The following is a 16,237-nucleotide window of genomic DNA, read 5'->3' on the forward strand; positions in this document are numbered from 1 at the left end:
GTCTTCCCGGGGTTGCATGTTAATGTTGAATTAGGCCATTTATATAAACTTTTTAAAGGGATTTCACCCATAACCTTGGATTAACTATTAGAGCATGGATTCTCTGTCAGGACTGTGGCCTGCATTCAAGGGCTGAGCCCCCTACTGTATTTTCACTGCACCGTGCTACTGAATGGAGACATGCTGCTACAGCCTCTGTTAACTGCTGGACAGGATTTCCAGGACATACTGCTTAATGACTATCTTCCATAACCTTGAATTAACTGTTTAAGCACAGGTTAGTGCTCTCTGTCAGGGCCATGGCAAGCACTTATGGGTTCTTACCCTGTGCACCTGGAGTGAGCCTCCTGCTATATTTATTCTACACTGTGCTGCTGAGTTGAGACATGCTGCTACAACCTCTGTTAACTGCTGGTCAAGATTTCCAGGACTTAAAGGGATATCTCCCATAACCTTAAATTAACTGTTTGAGCACAGGTTAGTGCTCTCTGTCAGAGCTGTGGCCAGCACTGAGGGGTTCACACCCTGTGCACCTGGGGTGAGACCACCTACTATAATTATACTACACTATGCTACTGTATGGAGACATGCTGCTACAGCCTCTAACTGCTGGACATGATTTCCAGGACATACTGCTTAAAGGGATATCTCACATAACCTTGAATTAACCGTTTGAGCACAGATTAGAGCTCTCTGTCAGGGTCGTGGCCAGCACTTAAGGGTTCATACCCTGTGTACCTGGGGTGAGTCCCCTACTATTACGTGTGCTGCACTGTGCTGCTGTGTGGAGGCATGCTTTTGCAGCCTCTATTTACTGGGTGAGCCCCAAGCCCCAATTTTATTTGGCCACTGTTAAGATTACAACCCTGCAGGGTTTTTTTGTGAGCATTGCCTGCTACTATGGTAGTCTGGTCTGTTTGCGCTGCATCCTGAAATTGCCTACTATTTGTAAAGGTGTATCCCATATCAAGATAAATCTACCTGTCTACTTTTTTTGGGTGAGCCCCAATTCTGTGTAACACAATTTGCCACAATGAAAGATTCCCTGGCTAACCTGGTGGAATTGTGGAAACGCAGTATGCCGACTCCGGCACCTGCCCTGACCCCACGGTTAGACCCCTCCTCGGCTGAGGACTGCATTATCTGTCCATCATGGAACAAAGGCACGCTGAGGCATCGGGGTCTGACGACAACTGGGGTTCGGAATCCACATATGGCTCTGCATTTGTATACAGGATTTTCTGGGTGAGCCCCAGGTAGCTGAGGATGACGGTGCCTCGCACGCTACTGACCGAGAAGGTACGGAAGCGATCCTGGATCCTAGTGGTCAATAACTGCGTAACCTACAACATCCGTCACCAGTGTTCAAGAGACTGGTCTCCTCTCGAACACCTGGCCAACTTTATGCACCTGTGGCTTTGCAAGCCTCTAGATAAAGATGTCCGTAACCGCTTGCGGTCAGATGCCTGTGTTTGATCAGAAGATTATGACGTTCATGGCTCTGTGTGGCCACGACCTAGCAAGGGAGTCAGGAGAGGTTTCAGAGACACCCAAGACAAATTGCTGAACTCTATTGACCCTCTCTCAAGGGTAAAATACCTGACAATGCCAGCACCATCCGTGAATTGGGGTCAGAGATGTTTCTGTTTTGTCAGAAACACCAATGTTTGCCTCTCCTATGAGATGCGCATAGCAGCACTCCTCCGTATTGACGGATAGTTTGCGGATCTGGGCGCCAAAACTTTGGGATCCCAGGCACAAGGCATGCTCTTTCCTGAGGGAGCTTATTACACAAGATTATGTTCCTGCTTCCCTCATCAAGACCCAAACCTCCATAAGGAAGGTGTTATGTGGTAACCTCCCAAGGGGGTGTTCTACATGACTGGTCTACAGCGGCTCCATGTCGCCAGCCACTTTGGGCCATCTGACCCCTGTACCTCACTATCGCAAACTCTTTACCAGAAATGGGTGAGAGGCAACCTCCTGGTGCTTCAGATGATCGGACAGAGAACACGGAACGCGCAGATGCACTAGATCCCATTTTCCTCAGGTAAGCGTCCCTAGGGTAGTATCAACTGTACTTTCTACAATGCCCACATGAGATACCATTGCTTCTAGGTGGAAGGCATTCAAACTTAATAAGGAACCTCCTTCACGTAGACGACTGGCTTGCAAAACTGGATATAAAGACATGTCCTGTCGGTCCTTTTCCACCCTTATTGACGACGTTCTCTATGTTTCCTGTGACGCGATCAACAGTGGCACTTCACAATCCTCCTCAGCTCAGATACTTGGGGCCTTCATGAAACTACTGAAACCAGTGATCAATTATGTATGGGGAAAGCGTTGCATTATTTAAATGGATGATATCCTTGTGTTTGATTCAGAGAATTCAAGACTACGTCAACATTCGCGATTCTCCATGGTCCGGCTGGAATCATTGTGTTTCATAGTGGATGGTCCACTTCTTAGGATTCGTAATCGAGTCCACGTCTTGCACACTGAAGCTTTCCCCTTCAAAGGTCTTCTCCTCAAGGAAATTTGCACGATCCTCCACTGCAACAACGTGATCCTCCACACACTCACACAGAACTTGGCCTACTGCCCTCCTCCATCCAGGCTATCTTCCCAGACCCGCTACATTACTGGGACATGCAGCGCTTCCTAGTAAGGTTTCCTCAGGCGAACCCCTACGACCAACCAGACTTCGTTCTGGAGTCTGATAACAACTTGTGGGGCTGTGGTGACAAACTGCGCGAGCGCCCCCACGGAAAGCATGTGCACAACTCAGGAATTCTCCCTTCACATTGAATACCTGGAATTCTTAGTGGGGTCCTTCACTATCCGCAGACTGGTAAAAGAGTTCTCCATTTGTTGCATCCTACTCCAGATGAACAGAGCGTCGACAGTCAGATACATCATTTGCCTGGACAGAGCCAGCTCCCATCTCCTATTAAACATCATGAAAGGTATCTTCAATTTCTGCCTTCCTTGCAGGATCTCCCTGAGGGCGGACTAACTCCCGGGGGAGACACATCTCAACACAGATTGGTTCTCCAACCTTCAGCTGTCGGATCCAGAGTGCACAATAGTGGTTGCATTCTTGTCAGCTTTGCCTCCCCGGGGGCATATGCTTTCCCCTCCTTTGCAATGATTGCGAGGATTCTCCATCACCTCTGTGTTCAGCGAGTAACACTGCTTTGGCTGCTCGTTCAAGATGAGTTATAGATGTAGGCACTCCAATTAATGTTTTAAAGGAAATGATGTAAGGTCACTTACCAACATTGACACTCCTGCACCAATATTTCCACATTCAAGGTTATCTAGGTTCAATATCATAGTTACTCATTTACGATTGCATCATTTCAACCTCGATCATCATCCCTACAATAACCGTATTGCTAAATGTATTTATGTATGTATGTATGTATTTATTTTTTTGGTGTCTCTTTCAACACACTGTACTTGCGTAAGTTGATACAATTTGTGATGCAAGATCATGGTCCTATTTAAACGTCTGTCTCTTTTGAGCCTGTGCCCTTTAGTGAAATTATTGTGATTTCTTGTTGTTGTTTTTTTTTTTTTCTTCTATCTGGTTTCTCTGACCTTGCAATGTTGTTTGGCTCCCAATTTCTGATTTCCATAAACTGATGATTATATTTTCCCACAAGTGATCTTCTACATAATTTATTTGGCTCTAGTTTTAGTCTTAATACTTCCTGTTTCCATCTAAACGTTAAAGGAACACTATAGTCAACTAAACAACTTTAGCTTAATGAAGCAGTTTTAGTGTATAGATCATGCTTCCCAGGTTTCACTGCTCAATTCTCTGCCATATAGGAGTTAAATCATTTTGTTTCTGTTTATGCAGCCCTTGTCACACCTCCCCTGACTTTGATTGACACAGCCTGCATGAAAATAAACTGATTTCAATTTCAATCAGATGTAATTTACCTTAAATAATTGTATATCTTTCTCTGTAAACTAGGGTTCATAAACAAAGTGATTTAACTCCTAAATGACAGATAATTGATCAGTGAGACTGCAGAGACATGATCTATACACCAAAACTGCTTCATTAAACTAACGTTGTTTTGGTGACTATAGTGTCCCTTTAAGCCTGGCCATTCTAGTAATATGCCTGTTTATCATTCTTACTGTGCCTTTGGTAGGGTGCTGACCTATATCTTGCTGAGGATCCACCCTTGGTTCCTGATAAATGATTAGAATAGGGCACAAGGACAGAGGGTCATTTCCATTTTGTTTAGATTCTTAAAGTATGAGCTCTGTGCTCATTATTTTATAAAAAAATAAAATAAAATGCAATTCAAAATATTTTTACCACTCAGCTTTACATTGATTGGAGGCAGTTTGAACTTAGTTTTGCTTGTATACGTGACTCTTGAAGGCTGCTTATTACACTAGCATAATTGCATCAGAGTTTTTTCATCTCTGCCATTCACATAGCAGGTGGTTCTAACCTAGTCACATTTTAAGGGATTTTGCAGATCACACTAGATACTTATGATAAAACAAGAGGACAAATGCAGCCTAGATTCAATTTTGAAGATGGCTTCCGTAGCCCACATTGTGACACTACCTAGTATTGAGACTAGTATGTTAAGAGTGAAGTACTTCAATTTAGGAAAATTTTTGAATTTGATTTGCAGCTCCTCTTGTGATATGCTTAATAGTATATATGTATATAGAGTTCAGAAAGGACAATGTATGTATAAATGTGTAATCATATCAGTGGTTTTCTAAGCATTCAACAGTATTGATGACACGTAGTGCTACAAATCCTGAACAAAAGAGTCATGTGCTTATTTTTTCATAATACTGTTCACAACTGATTGTGTTGAGATTACAATCACACTATAATTTTTACAATTCAGTCAGTTTAAAAAAAAATGAGTTCTGTATCTTGGGTCACTGCACAAAATTGTGTACACAACATGTTGAATCTAAAGAGGTTGTTGTAGATAAAATGTGGTCAGATTCTTTGTCATTCATCAGCAGATAGCACATCTACAGTTTCATATTTTGAGAATGACTAAGTATTTCTCTCTCTCTTGGTCTCAACTTGTATTAGTAATTCATAAGGCCACTTAAAGTTGACCTTGCACCTTCATATTGTACTCTGATTCGATAATAACGGAGTCATGAGGTTGGTGATTTTACTTCCTTTTACAGTAATATTTTGTTCATAAAGTATCCCTTAAAATAATAGAGTTAGATTTCACAGGGTGAGACTGCATAGAATAATTGCTCTTAAAGGGATAATCTTTTGACGAATCACAGAGACAGTTTGCTTACAGAGATTCAAGGTATGTGGAAGTCTTTTAAATTTGACTCATCCTGGACCTAACTAAATATACAGAATAAGATAATATATGTTTTATATGTTAAAAAATTAATTGTCACTGCTTTTAAAGAGAAAAACAGAGAGGTTCACATACAGGGAAGTTTTGACTAAAACGTCAATGTTTACATTGCATGGTTGAATAAACGCGAAGTGGTTGTCTATCTGGGGTTGGACATTGGTCCTAATAATAGAGGGGAACCTATAGTCCTGAAAAAAATGATTGTTGTTTTTGGGACTACATGTTACTTTACAACTTTACATTAATTAACTCAGTTACAAGATAAATGTGGCCGCAAGAACCTGTACACGTATGATATGATATTATCACTCACCCCTCATCTTTTTAACTTTGCAGTTTATTTGGTTAGATGTGCGACACATTATTCCTGTAGCCTAGAGAAATCCTTAACATTAAATATTCATATTTTTGTCTTTTTATCATTTATTTTTAACTGATTACAATTGTATATCACAAATAGCTTACCTTTATCAAATAAGAGCATACTTATCAATATACATGTCTACCTAATTCGTCTAGAGCATGCGTGCCCAAAGGTTAGCTCTCCAGATGTTGTAGAACTACAACTCCCGTGGTGCTTTGCTTGCCTTTAGAATGCTTTAGAATGACAAAACATCAAAAAAGCTGTAGTTCTAGAACAGATCTGCCCTTTGGACACCCCTGCTCTAGAGTAAATAACAGGCATAGTGATAGAAACGTCAAAATACATACAATTAATGTTTAAACCTGTTAGCATCAGAAGTGTTCGCACACCTCTAGCACTCAAATGGTTAATCATACAATGTGGCTTAATGTTTTGGAACAAACTGTCAAAAGAAAACAGTGATAGTCGCTTGTTATACTGTTGTTATTGCATACAAAATATATATATGATTGCAACTTACAGTTATTTAAAAACTATTTCAATATATTTGTAAGAAAGTTTTGTCCTCAAACTTCTTCTAATGGCTGCACTCCGAGAGGAATTAAAATCTGCTGCTCCTGCAGAAGACATAACTGTGGTAAATGAGTAAAGGGGCTTTCTAATGTTACTGAATAGTTTAGGAGTCCCTACCAATAAAGTCTGTGCTCTAAAGCTACCATCTGCAACCCATTAAACCTCGCAGCAACACTTCCTTTCACAGAATCCTGTCCCTATTTCCACTAAGTAAGTACTCACTCTTATTTTCTCTTGTTCCTTTGTGTCCTTTCGGTATTAAATTTGTTTGTTGCACGATGCCGCAAAAAAAGCAGCTACTGGAAAATCTTATTTTGGTTTAGATTATGCTTTTAATCTATATTAAACTCAAAAAGGTCACGGTCTACTATGCTACGCTTTCTAAATGTAGTGACAGGGCATCTTGCCTAGAAGAAAACATTAAGTTGAATGTACCTTGTAAATAGCCGTTTAAATGCAAAGGAATGAAAACATCCAGAAGTCGTGCATACTGCCTACGTTGTGTTCTTTTCCGCAAAATAGCTGAAATCGGAATAACAGCATGTTTGACATAAGGTTTACATTACCCGGAAGGTTGCTGATAATGAAAAGGCATTTTTCTATATCTGTTAATGTTATATTGTCTTTCTTAAGGCTACTTGCTTAACCAGTATATTTTAGACAAAACTAGAGCAGTGTATCCATGGGGGATGGTGAAATTAATCCTATTGATTTCCACGATGTGCACTTTTCTAAAATCAAAGACTTGTGTATTTAGAACTTCTAAGTGTTACTTTGATGTGCTACACTTGGTAACATAGCTCCCCAGACTATTGCTTCAATTCTGTCTTGTGTTCTTTGTTGATTCCATGTTTGAGTACAATCAGATGTGTTGCAATCATATTCTCTCTTTGTAAATGTGACCTAAAATGAGTCATTTTTCAGCTTGAGAAACTATCCACAGTTGAAAGGACGCATTATATTTATAAATTAACTTATGCATTTGAATGGGAGTGTGTATAATTTAACTCTTTACTGTAGATGAGAAGTTCTGTCTAATAGTATTATTCACACATTTTTAATAATATAAAAAAATGGTTTTTATTTAATATAAATGCACATTTTAAAAATATATTAAACATGTATATATTGAGGCAAAATGAGTCACATTATTTTAACTCCTTCTCTACCAGAATTAAAGAGAATTAACCCACAAGAGATCACTGTTCACTGATCACATAAATATTCCAAAATAATTATTATGCAATTTACAAATTGAATTTTTCATTCATTCATAACTTACAGACATGTTTAGATGAGGGCTTCGAAATTATGCTTGGAATCAAGGAGGCAGCTAAAAATGTGTTGAGCCAGTTTGTGTTTTTTAAACAAAGATTAATTTTCAACTACAAAAATACAATTCTTAAAGGGACACTATAGCCACCAGAAACACTACAGCATAAGGGGTCTATATCCTGTGCATGCAAGTTTTTCAATGTAAACACTGCCTTTTCAGAAACTATAGGCCACACACTCACTGACAGACACACACATACTGATACTGACACACACACACATTTTATCACACACACATTATTTTTTTAAATTTCTATTTAAGTCCACCCAGATTCCGTACCTTTGGAAGAGCTGGGGAGAGGGGAGCGAATTCTCCATGCTCTGCTTCCTGGAGTGCTGTTTAGTGATGCCAGATTAAAATGGAAGGAAATGCACTTGGATATCTAAGTGAGTGAGGCAGCAGGCAAAAATTATGCAGCACCTTTGCTAGCCCAGCACTATACTTTGTAACTTTGGGATGTGTGACATAGGGACAGGATGGGCAGGCTGAGGGGCGCCATCGCCATTTATATTATTTGTGTTACTGGTGATGGAATGGGCTGGTGTACTTTGATATTTACCAGTGGACTGCAGTATCTGGGGTTAACCAGATTTGTAAAACAATGTAAATCATGGGTCGTCAACCTGGTCCCTACCGCCCACTAGTGGGCGTTTCAGGATTCCAGGTGGGTGGTAGGGATTTTGGGGACTAAATCCTCTTTTTGAGAGGATGTCTCCTTTTTAGAGTGGGCAGGCACGAGCGGCTTGGGGGAGCAAGATTTCAGTGACCGGCAGGAGGGAAGCGCTCGCTCCTGCCAGGCCACCTTCTGCAACCCCCAGCATGGCAGAGTTCTAATCCGAGGCGGCAATGGAGCTCTAACCTCTCTGCTCTGCTCCCTCGCACAATGTTTGCTGATGCCACGGGAGCCGGAATATGATGTCATATTTCGGCTCCTGGCATCAGTAGACAGCCCGCGAGTGAGCAGAGCAGAGAGGTTAGAGCTCCCTCGCCGCCTCGGATTAGAACTCTGCCGCCTGCCGAAGTGAAGCCATACTGGACCCCAGGGACAGATCCACACCAGCTCTCCAGGTAGGGAGGCTGGGTGGACATTTAAAATTAATAATTTGTGTGTCTGTAAGTGTATTTGTGAGTGTGTGAGTGTGTGTGTCTGTAAGTGTATGTGTGAGTGCGTTTGTCTGTGAGTGTGTGTGTCTGTAAGTGTATGTGTGAGTGTGTTTGTCTGTGAGTGTGTGTGTCTGTAAGTGTATGTGTGTGTGTTTGTCTGTGAGTGTGTGTGTGTGTGTGTGTCTGTAAGTGTATGTGTGAGTGTGTGTATGTGTTTGTCTGTGAGCAGAGTACTTGTAGAATAGAATAAAGAAGGAGCAGAGTATTTGTAGAATAGGAGAAAGAAAGAGCAGAGTACTTGTAAAAAGGAGAAAGAAGGAGCAGAGTACTTGTAGAATAGGAGAAAGAAGGAACCGAGTACTTGTAAAAAAGAGAGAGAAGGAGTAGAGTACTTGTAAAAAAGGAGAAAGAAGGAAAAGGAGAGAATTGTTGTTGGCTAAAAATAGTAAGTTAGCTGCATAGCTCAGCCTTCCTACTGGGCATTGCTATAAGGAAGGTTAAAAAATAGAAAAAAGGAAGAAAAAAAAGGTGGGGAGGGGAATTGAGGAGGGAGAGGAGGGGAGCTGATGCACAGATGAGAAATCATATTATGAGCAAAAAGAGAAATCGTCTGAATATCACCGAAAGAGGAGACCTTCGTTTGTTCCTTATGAAAATCCAACCAGATATCAAATATTTAGTCTCGCAGCATCAACCTCAAGGATCTCATTAATCACTAGTAAAGATAATTTCAATTTACTTTGTTTTCTCATTAAACTTTATAAAGTTAAAAACATTATAAACATGCATAAAGTAGAAATAAAAAGATAAATGTACGTACATTTTTTTTTTTTAAAACACCCTCGTTTCTAAAAAATATTCTGCACTTGCGCGAAAACTGGTGGGCGGTAAGGAACTTTTTCCATCAAGAAAGATGCAATAGTGGGTGGTAGGCAGGGCTGGACTGGCCCACCGGGGTACTGGGAAATTTCCCGGTGGGCCGCGGCACCTGGGGGCTGTATTGAGCATGTATGTGCCACCGGGTGGCCGGTCCGGTGGCACACACTCTGAGGGGGCCGGCCGGCGGCCGCATTCCACGCTGGAACCGCCGGACCGGGTGGCAGCCTCGCCGGTCCGGCGGCACACCTGTCAGGCTGTCGCTAATGCTGACTCGCTGGGGGCTGAAGGAGGAGGGAGGAGCATGTCTCTGTACCATGCTCCCTCGCGGTTCCCACAATTCCCAGCACAGGAACCGCAAATAAGAATAAAATCACAGGAATCGGCTTGGCACTCACCACTTCAATGAATAATGTACCTTGGTGCTGACCTGCGTTGGATAAATATATATATTTTTTTTTAAAAGCCTGCTAGTGCACCCTACTTTCTTTGAAAAAAATAAATAAAAATAAATAAATTAAAAACAATAATAATAATAACAAAAATTAAAATAATAATATATATATATAAACATTATGGCCCCATCAGAAATGCCATCAGAAATGTTGTGTGTGTTTGTGTAGTAAATGCAGTGTGTTTGTGTAGTCTTCTCCTTTCCGGCTTTCCATCCCCTGTGCTTCCTCCCTCTCGTGTGGGTGTTAGCTGGGTGGAAGTGACTGGAGCTTACTATGTCCAAGCACTGCCAGGACCATGAAAAGGGCTATTAGAGCTCTAACTGTGGCAGTCACACCGGCTGCCAGGACACATATACATAGTGATAATTTCTCTCTCTATACATATATATATATATATATAGATATGTGTGTGTGCACATTGGGAATCTCATTTAAGTTGTTATTGGTCCAGGAGTCCCAGGGTGATGTGTTATCCTACTGTCTTTTCAAGCGATTGAACACCAGAGTTCTATTCTCAAGCACACATCATGCTGTCTCCTTGGTTTTCCCCATGGCCTCAGAAAGCATTGGCTTTATGGTCAGCGATAGCTGAGAGCATCAACAGTACAAATGTTCTTCTTGGGAAACTTTTTAGTTTTATCTCTCCTGGAAAGTATGAACTCCTCATGTTATTAACAGCATTCTTGTTGTGTTTTATGTCACTATTGCCTTGTAATATTTAAAAATGTTTAACCCATTAAGGACTGAGCCAAATATACAAGTTGTGAACAAAACAAAACGTAAACAAAACCTGGCATTTGCGCTATATGTCTGTCCAACCGTAATTCACCTCTTTCATATTAAATGCACCCCCTTATTATATATCATTTTATTCAGGGGAAACAGGGCTTTCATTTAATATCAAATATTTAGCTATGAAACATAATTCAATATGAAAAAAATGGGAGCAAATAAGAAATTTGGTAATTTCTTTAGTTCTACATGACATTTTAACTGTCAATGTCATAATACTGTTTGATTTTACTGCAATAAAATACACATATTTGTATTCAGCAAAGTCTCACATGTAAAACAGCACCCCCTATGTACAGGTTTTATGGTGTTTCGGGAAGTTACAGGGTCAAATATAGCACATTACATTTGAAATTGAAATTCGCCAGATTGGTTATGTTGCCTTTGAGACTGTATAGTAGCCCAGGAATTAAATTTACACCCATAATGGCATACCATTTGCAATAGTAGACAACCCAAGGTATTGCAAATGGGGTATGTCCAGTCTTTTTTAGTAGCCATTTGGTCACAAACACTGGCCAAAGTTAGCATTAGTATTTGTTTGTGTGTGAAAAATGCAAAAAACGCCAATTTGGGCCAGTGTTTGTGACTAAGTGGCTACTAAAAAAGACTGGACATACCCCATTTGCAATACCTTGAGTTGTCTACTATTGCAAATGGTATGCCATCATAGGGGTAATTTTCATTCTTGGGCTACCATAGGGTCACAAAGGCAACGTAAGCAATCTGGCGAATTTTAATGTGAAAAAAATGAAACACAAGCCTTATATTTGACGCTGTAACTTTTGAAAACACCATAAAACCTGTACATGAGGGGTACTCTTGTACTCGGGAGACTTTGCTGAACACAAATATTTGTGTTTCAAAGCAGTAAAAAATATTGCAGCAATAATATCGTCCGTGTAAGTGCTGTTTGTGCGTGAAAAATGCAAAAAACTTCACTTTTACTGGCGATATCATTGTTGTAATACATTTTACTGTTTTGAAACACTAATATTTGTATTCAGCGAAGTCTCCCGAGTAAAACAGTACCCCCATGTACAGGTTTTATGGTGTCTTGGAAAGTTATAGGGTTAATATAGTGCTAGTAAATTAAATTCCCTATACTTTTGGCATGGGCTGTCAGGCAGGTCCCGCTAATTGTAATTAATTAGGATACCTAATTATGTAAAAATATTACATAAATATATGTGTAGAATTAATATATGTATATATATATATATATATAGAAAGAGAGAAATAAGAGATGCACTCACAGGTCTTGATACGAAAAAATAGATCAATACTTTATTTTCCAGACAAGGTTTACATCATCCGATCGACGTTTCGACCCCTTAGGGTCTTCCTCAGGATCAATGTATCCCCACAAATATCACCAATATATAGAGAAAAGAAGTAATGTACTCACCAATCGTGATTCAAATCCCTCACCTCCGTCGTGTATACCCGGAAGTGCACTCGCGATCATGTGACCTAACGTGATTAGCCGTGATGCGTGCGTGCTGACGTGTCAAGCTGTTGCTAAGTAACCAGTGAAACAATTATTTGAATAGCGAGAACATCTTTCCCCGGGCATAAGAGAGAAAAATATAGATGTGTACAAACAATATGTGTTGTGCACCCCATCTGTGATAGTATAAAGGGCTATATTAAGCTGTATCTACTGCTCTTGTTAGTGATCAAAGCGTGTGGTACGCAACCGTGTGAAACAATGTGTGAAAAGATATGCAAACAAATCCAGCATCCAGTGACTATGTATAAAAATGGTGTAGATCATCTAACAACAATATGTGCACAATCCCATGTGTGAAAGTTACCCGATGAATTATATATTATAAAAACACATACAATATTTCTAAAAATACAATGAAAGGCAGACCTTGTTCTATCATTCTGTATGCAACGATGATTATACATGGAATAATTATAAGATAAACGGTTTTAAGGACTCTGAAAGTGATACAATCAACCACATCAATACAATCAAACCAAATCCCCATAAAAGGAGTCTAACAACCACCCACAGCTATAAACAACCGGGTGGCTCAGTATATCTGTACAAGCTATGTACACAACATAAGCTCTTTGTAACTATATTCATAGACTAGGTGAACATATTAAATGAATACGCTGTCCCATCCGTTAACCGATAAGGACACATCAAAAACAAATCCAGTTCTCCATAGTGAATGGACTGACCTAGATAAAACATATAAGATAACCCGAAACAACCTCTTAAGAAACAGCCAATGCCTGTGGTATATATAGGGTATTAGTTCTCAATCCCCAGCGGGTGCTCTCTCATTAAACCATCTCAAATCTGGGTATTAACTAGAGTAACGTACTAAAGACCCTATATAACCCGGGGACTGAATCTCTGTCAATTTCAAGGTTATGTACACATTCAAAGAGCAAAAATAGACCACTATATATACATATATTTTAAGGGTGAATCGGTGACTATTCAACTTATAGGAACATAGAAAAGACTATGTTCTCATTAAGTCCCTTCGGGGCCACAGTGTCCAGTCGGTGTATCCATTGGGCTTCCCGTTGTAACAGCATCTTCGATCGGTCACCCCCTCTCGACATCGGGGGGATGTGATCTATGGCCACAAATCTTAAAGTCGGGAGTCTATGTCCCATATTTAGAAAGTGTTTAGCGACCGGTTTGTCGCTGTGTTGATCCCTAAAAGCAGTCATGATCGTGGATCTATGTCCTCGTATTCGATCCCGCAGTGTCAGATCCGTTTTCCCCACGTATGACAGGCCACATGGACAAGTAATCATATATATGACATGATCAGTGGTACATGTAATATAGTGGGGTATTTTAATCTTTACACCACTCTGGGGGTGGGCAAAGGTTGTACCACTGATCATGTGGCCACAGGTTACGCAACCAGTGCATTTGTAGCACCCTTTCTTGCAAATCTGTTTAGTTTTGCGGTAGCTTGCTACTGGGTCATTCTTCACCAAAAGATCCTTCAAATTTTTATTTCTTTTGTAGCTTATAATCGGAGTGTCATGGAATAGCTTGGGTAATGTTTTGTCCGACCGCAACATTCCCCAATGTTTGTAAATGGATTCTCTGATTTTTGCGGTCCCTGTGTGAAAAGTGATGGGAACGTATATTTTCGGTTTTTTCAATGTTTGGACAGTTCTGGCAGTGGATGTCTCCCGATTCCGGATATCCAATGCTCTAGTGTATGCCACCTTCAATATATCCGGTTGATATCCACGCTGTCTGAATCTCTCCCACATCTCTTTAATCTGATCTTCACATCTTTCTATTTCCGAGTTAAATCTCAAAACCCTGAGAAATTGTGATACAGGTAATGACCGTTTGAACTGCTTTGGGTGAAAGCTGGACGCCATCAGTAAAGTGTTACGGTCAGTCTTTTTCCGATGTACAGTGAATTCCAGTTTATCATTTTTCTTGTATATTGTGACATCCAAAAATTGAATTGCCCCAAGATCATGTTCAACACTCAACTTGACTGGTGTGGGTAATAGATTAATTTCTGAAATCATCATCAAGTATATCGATGGTTGGGAGGAGCACAAGACTACTACAGACAAAACACCAGATTCAGAACTAAAATACGCAAACCCTCATTCAATACAATCGATGCCAGCTCAGGAGACTCTACTTCGAACCCAGAGACCAGAGAAGATTTAAAGAGACACAACTCAGAACCTTTTTTAGCAAGAGGCAGTTACCCAGACGAACCTCCGGAGGTATCACGTATCAATACCAGAGGCGCAAGAAAAGCCGACCTACACGGCGGGGGCAGAGGAACTGCTACAAATACAAATCTGACGACCAAACCACCCAGAATGAGGAGATGACCACGATATTTAACTTATCGAATAAAACTCTAGATCTGGATCACTACTCATTATTGAACAAAGGTCTCTCATTCGTACCGGTAGCCAAACCTGACCCTTTTATGATGGAGGTTGAAATGTACAAAATCCAAAGGACATTATATAGCCATGAATTGAAAAAACAAGGAACACAGACTACTGCACATCGTTTTTATACAAAAAATCGAAGAGATATTCGGACGGCAAATCCGTCGATTAAAACATTTGTTCAAACGGTCAAGAACGACATTGAGAAAAACATTAAAAATCCACCTAAATATCACCAAAACTTGACACCAGGTGAAAAAATGGCTTTGAAAGATCTCAGACAAGACCCCAATATTATTATTCGATCAGCGGATAAAGGTGGTGCAACAGTTATCCAATCGTATCACAACTATCAAACTGAAATTTACAGACAATTAAGTGACATGTTGACATATGTCAAACTCACGTTTGACCCGACCAAGAAATTCCAGAAGAGAATACAGAATCATATTGATCTTGGAGTGCAGTGTGAATATTTGGATAGAAAAACTGCCCAATTCCTACATGTAGAACATCCAAAACACCCGATTTTATACACTTTACCCAAGATCCATAAGGATCCAACACAACCACCAGGGAGGCCCATAGTGTCGGCCAAAGACAGTCTTCTGGAACCGATTGCCAAGTACATCGATATCTTTATTAAAAACAGTGTATTAGCGTTAGCAACATGCATACGGGACACACAAGATCTTATGTTCAGAATCAATCAAGATCCGTTTGTTGAAAACACAGCACTTTTGGTAACCATGGACGTACAAAGTCTATACACCATTATACCCCATGGGGAAGGTATACAAGCCCTCAGAGAGATCTTGATAAAATCGCCAGTATATGAAGGACCGCCCATCGAATACCTCATGGAATTTCTATCCATAGCACTTTCATGTAACTACTTCAAATTTGAGAACCAATTTTTTCTTCAGCTAGCGGGAACAGCGATGGGGGCAGCCATGGCGCCGTCATATGCTAACGCATATATGTTTATGTTCGAACAGACACACATTCTACAAAAATATGGCAAACATATTAAACATTACTATCGGTTTGTGGATGACCTGTTTTTTGTTTGGACTGGAACCCTAACTGACCTGGAAACGATGATTTCAGAAATTAATCTATTACCCACACCAGTCAAGTTGAGTGTTGAACATGATCTTGGGGCAATTCAATTTTTGGATGTCACAATATACAAGAAAAATGATAAACTGGAATTCACTGTACATCGGAAAAAGACTGACCGTAACACTTTACTGATGGCGTCCAGCTTTCACCCAAAGCAGTTCAAACGGTCATTACCTGTATCACAATTTCTCAGGGTTTTGAGATATAACTCGGAAATAGAAAGATGTGAAGATCAGATTAAAGAGATGTGGGAGAGATTCAGACAGCGTGGATATCAACCGGATATATTGAAGGTGGCATACACTAGAGC

The 16,237-nt window shown here is 40.3% G+C and overlaps 1 protein-coding gene across 4 annotated transcripts in view; it reads left to right on the top strand.

Annotated features, from left to right (window-relative positions):
• The window catches only part of GULP1 (GULP PTB domain containing engulfment adaptor 1), a 670,190-nt gene that overhangs the window by 383,111 nt on the left and 270,842 nt on the right, over nt 1-16,237 (top strand). The window contains exon 1 of one of the 4 annotated variants that reach the window (XM_063430127.1): nt 6,491-6,531. The exons of the other annotated variants lie outside the window; for them this stretch is intronic. The gene's annotated coding sequence lies outside the window, so the exon portion shown is untranslated. Of the gene's footprint in view, nt 1-6,490; nt 6,532-16,237 lie in introns of those variants that run through there. 4 annotated transcript variants of the gene reach the window in all.

This window comes from Pelobates fuscus, chromosome 8 (assembly GCF_036172605.1).
Source record: "Pelobates fuscus isolate aPelFus1 chromosome 8, aPelFus1.pri, whole genome shotgun sequence".
Lineage (NCBI taxonomy): Eukaryota > Metazoa > Chordata > Amphibia > Anura > Pelobatidae > Pelobates > Pelobates fuscus.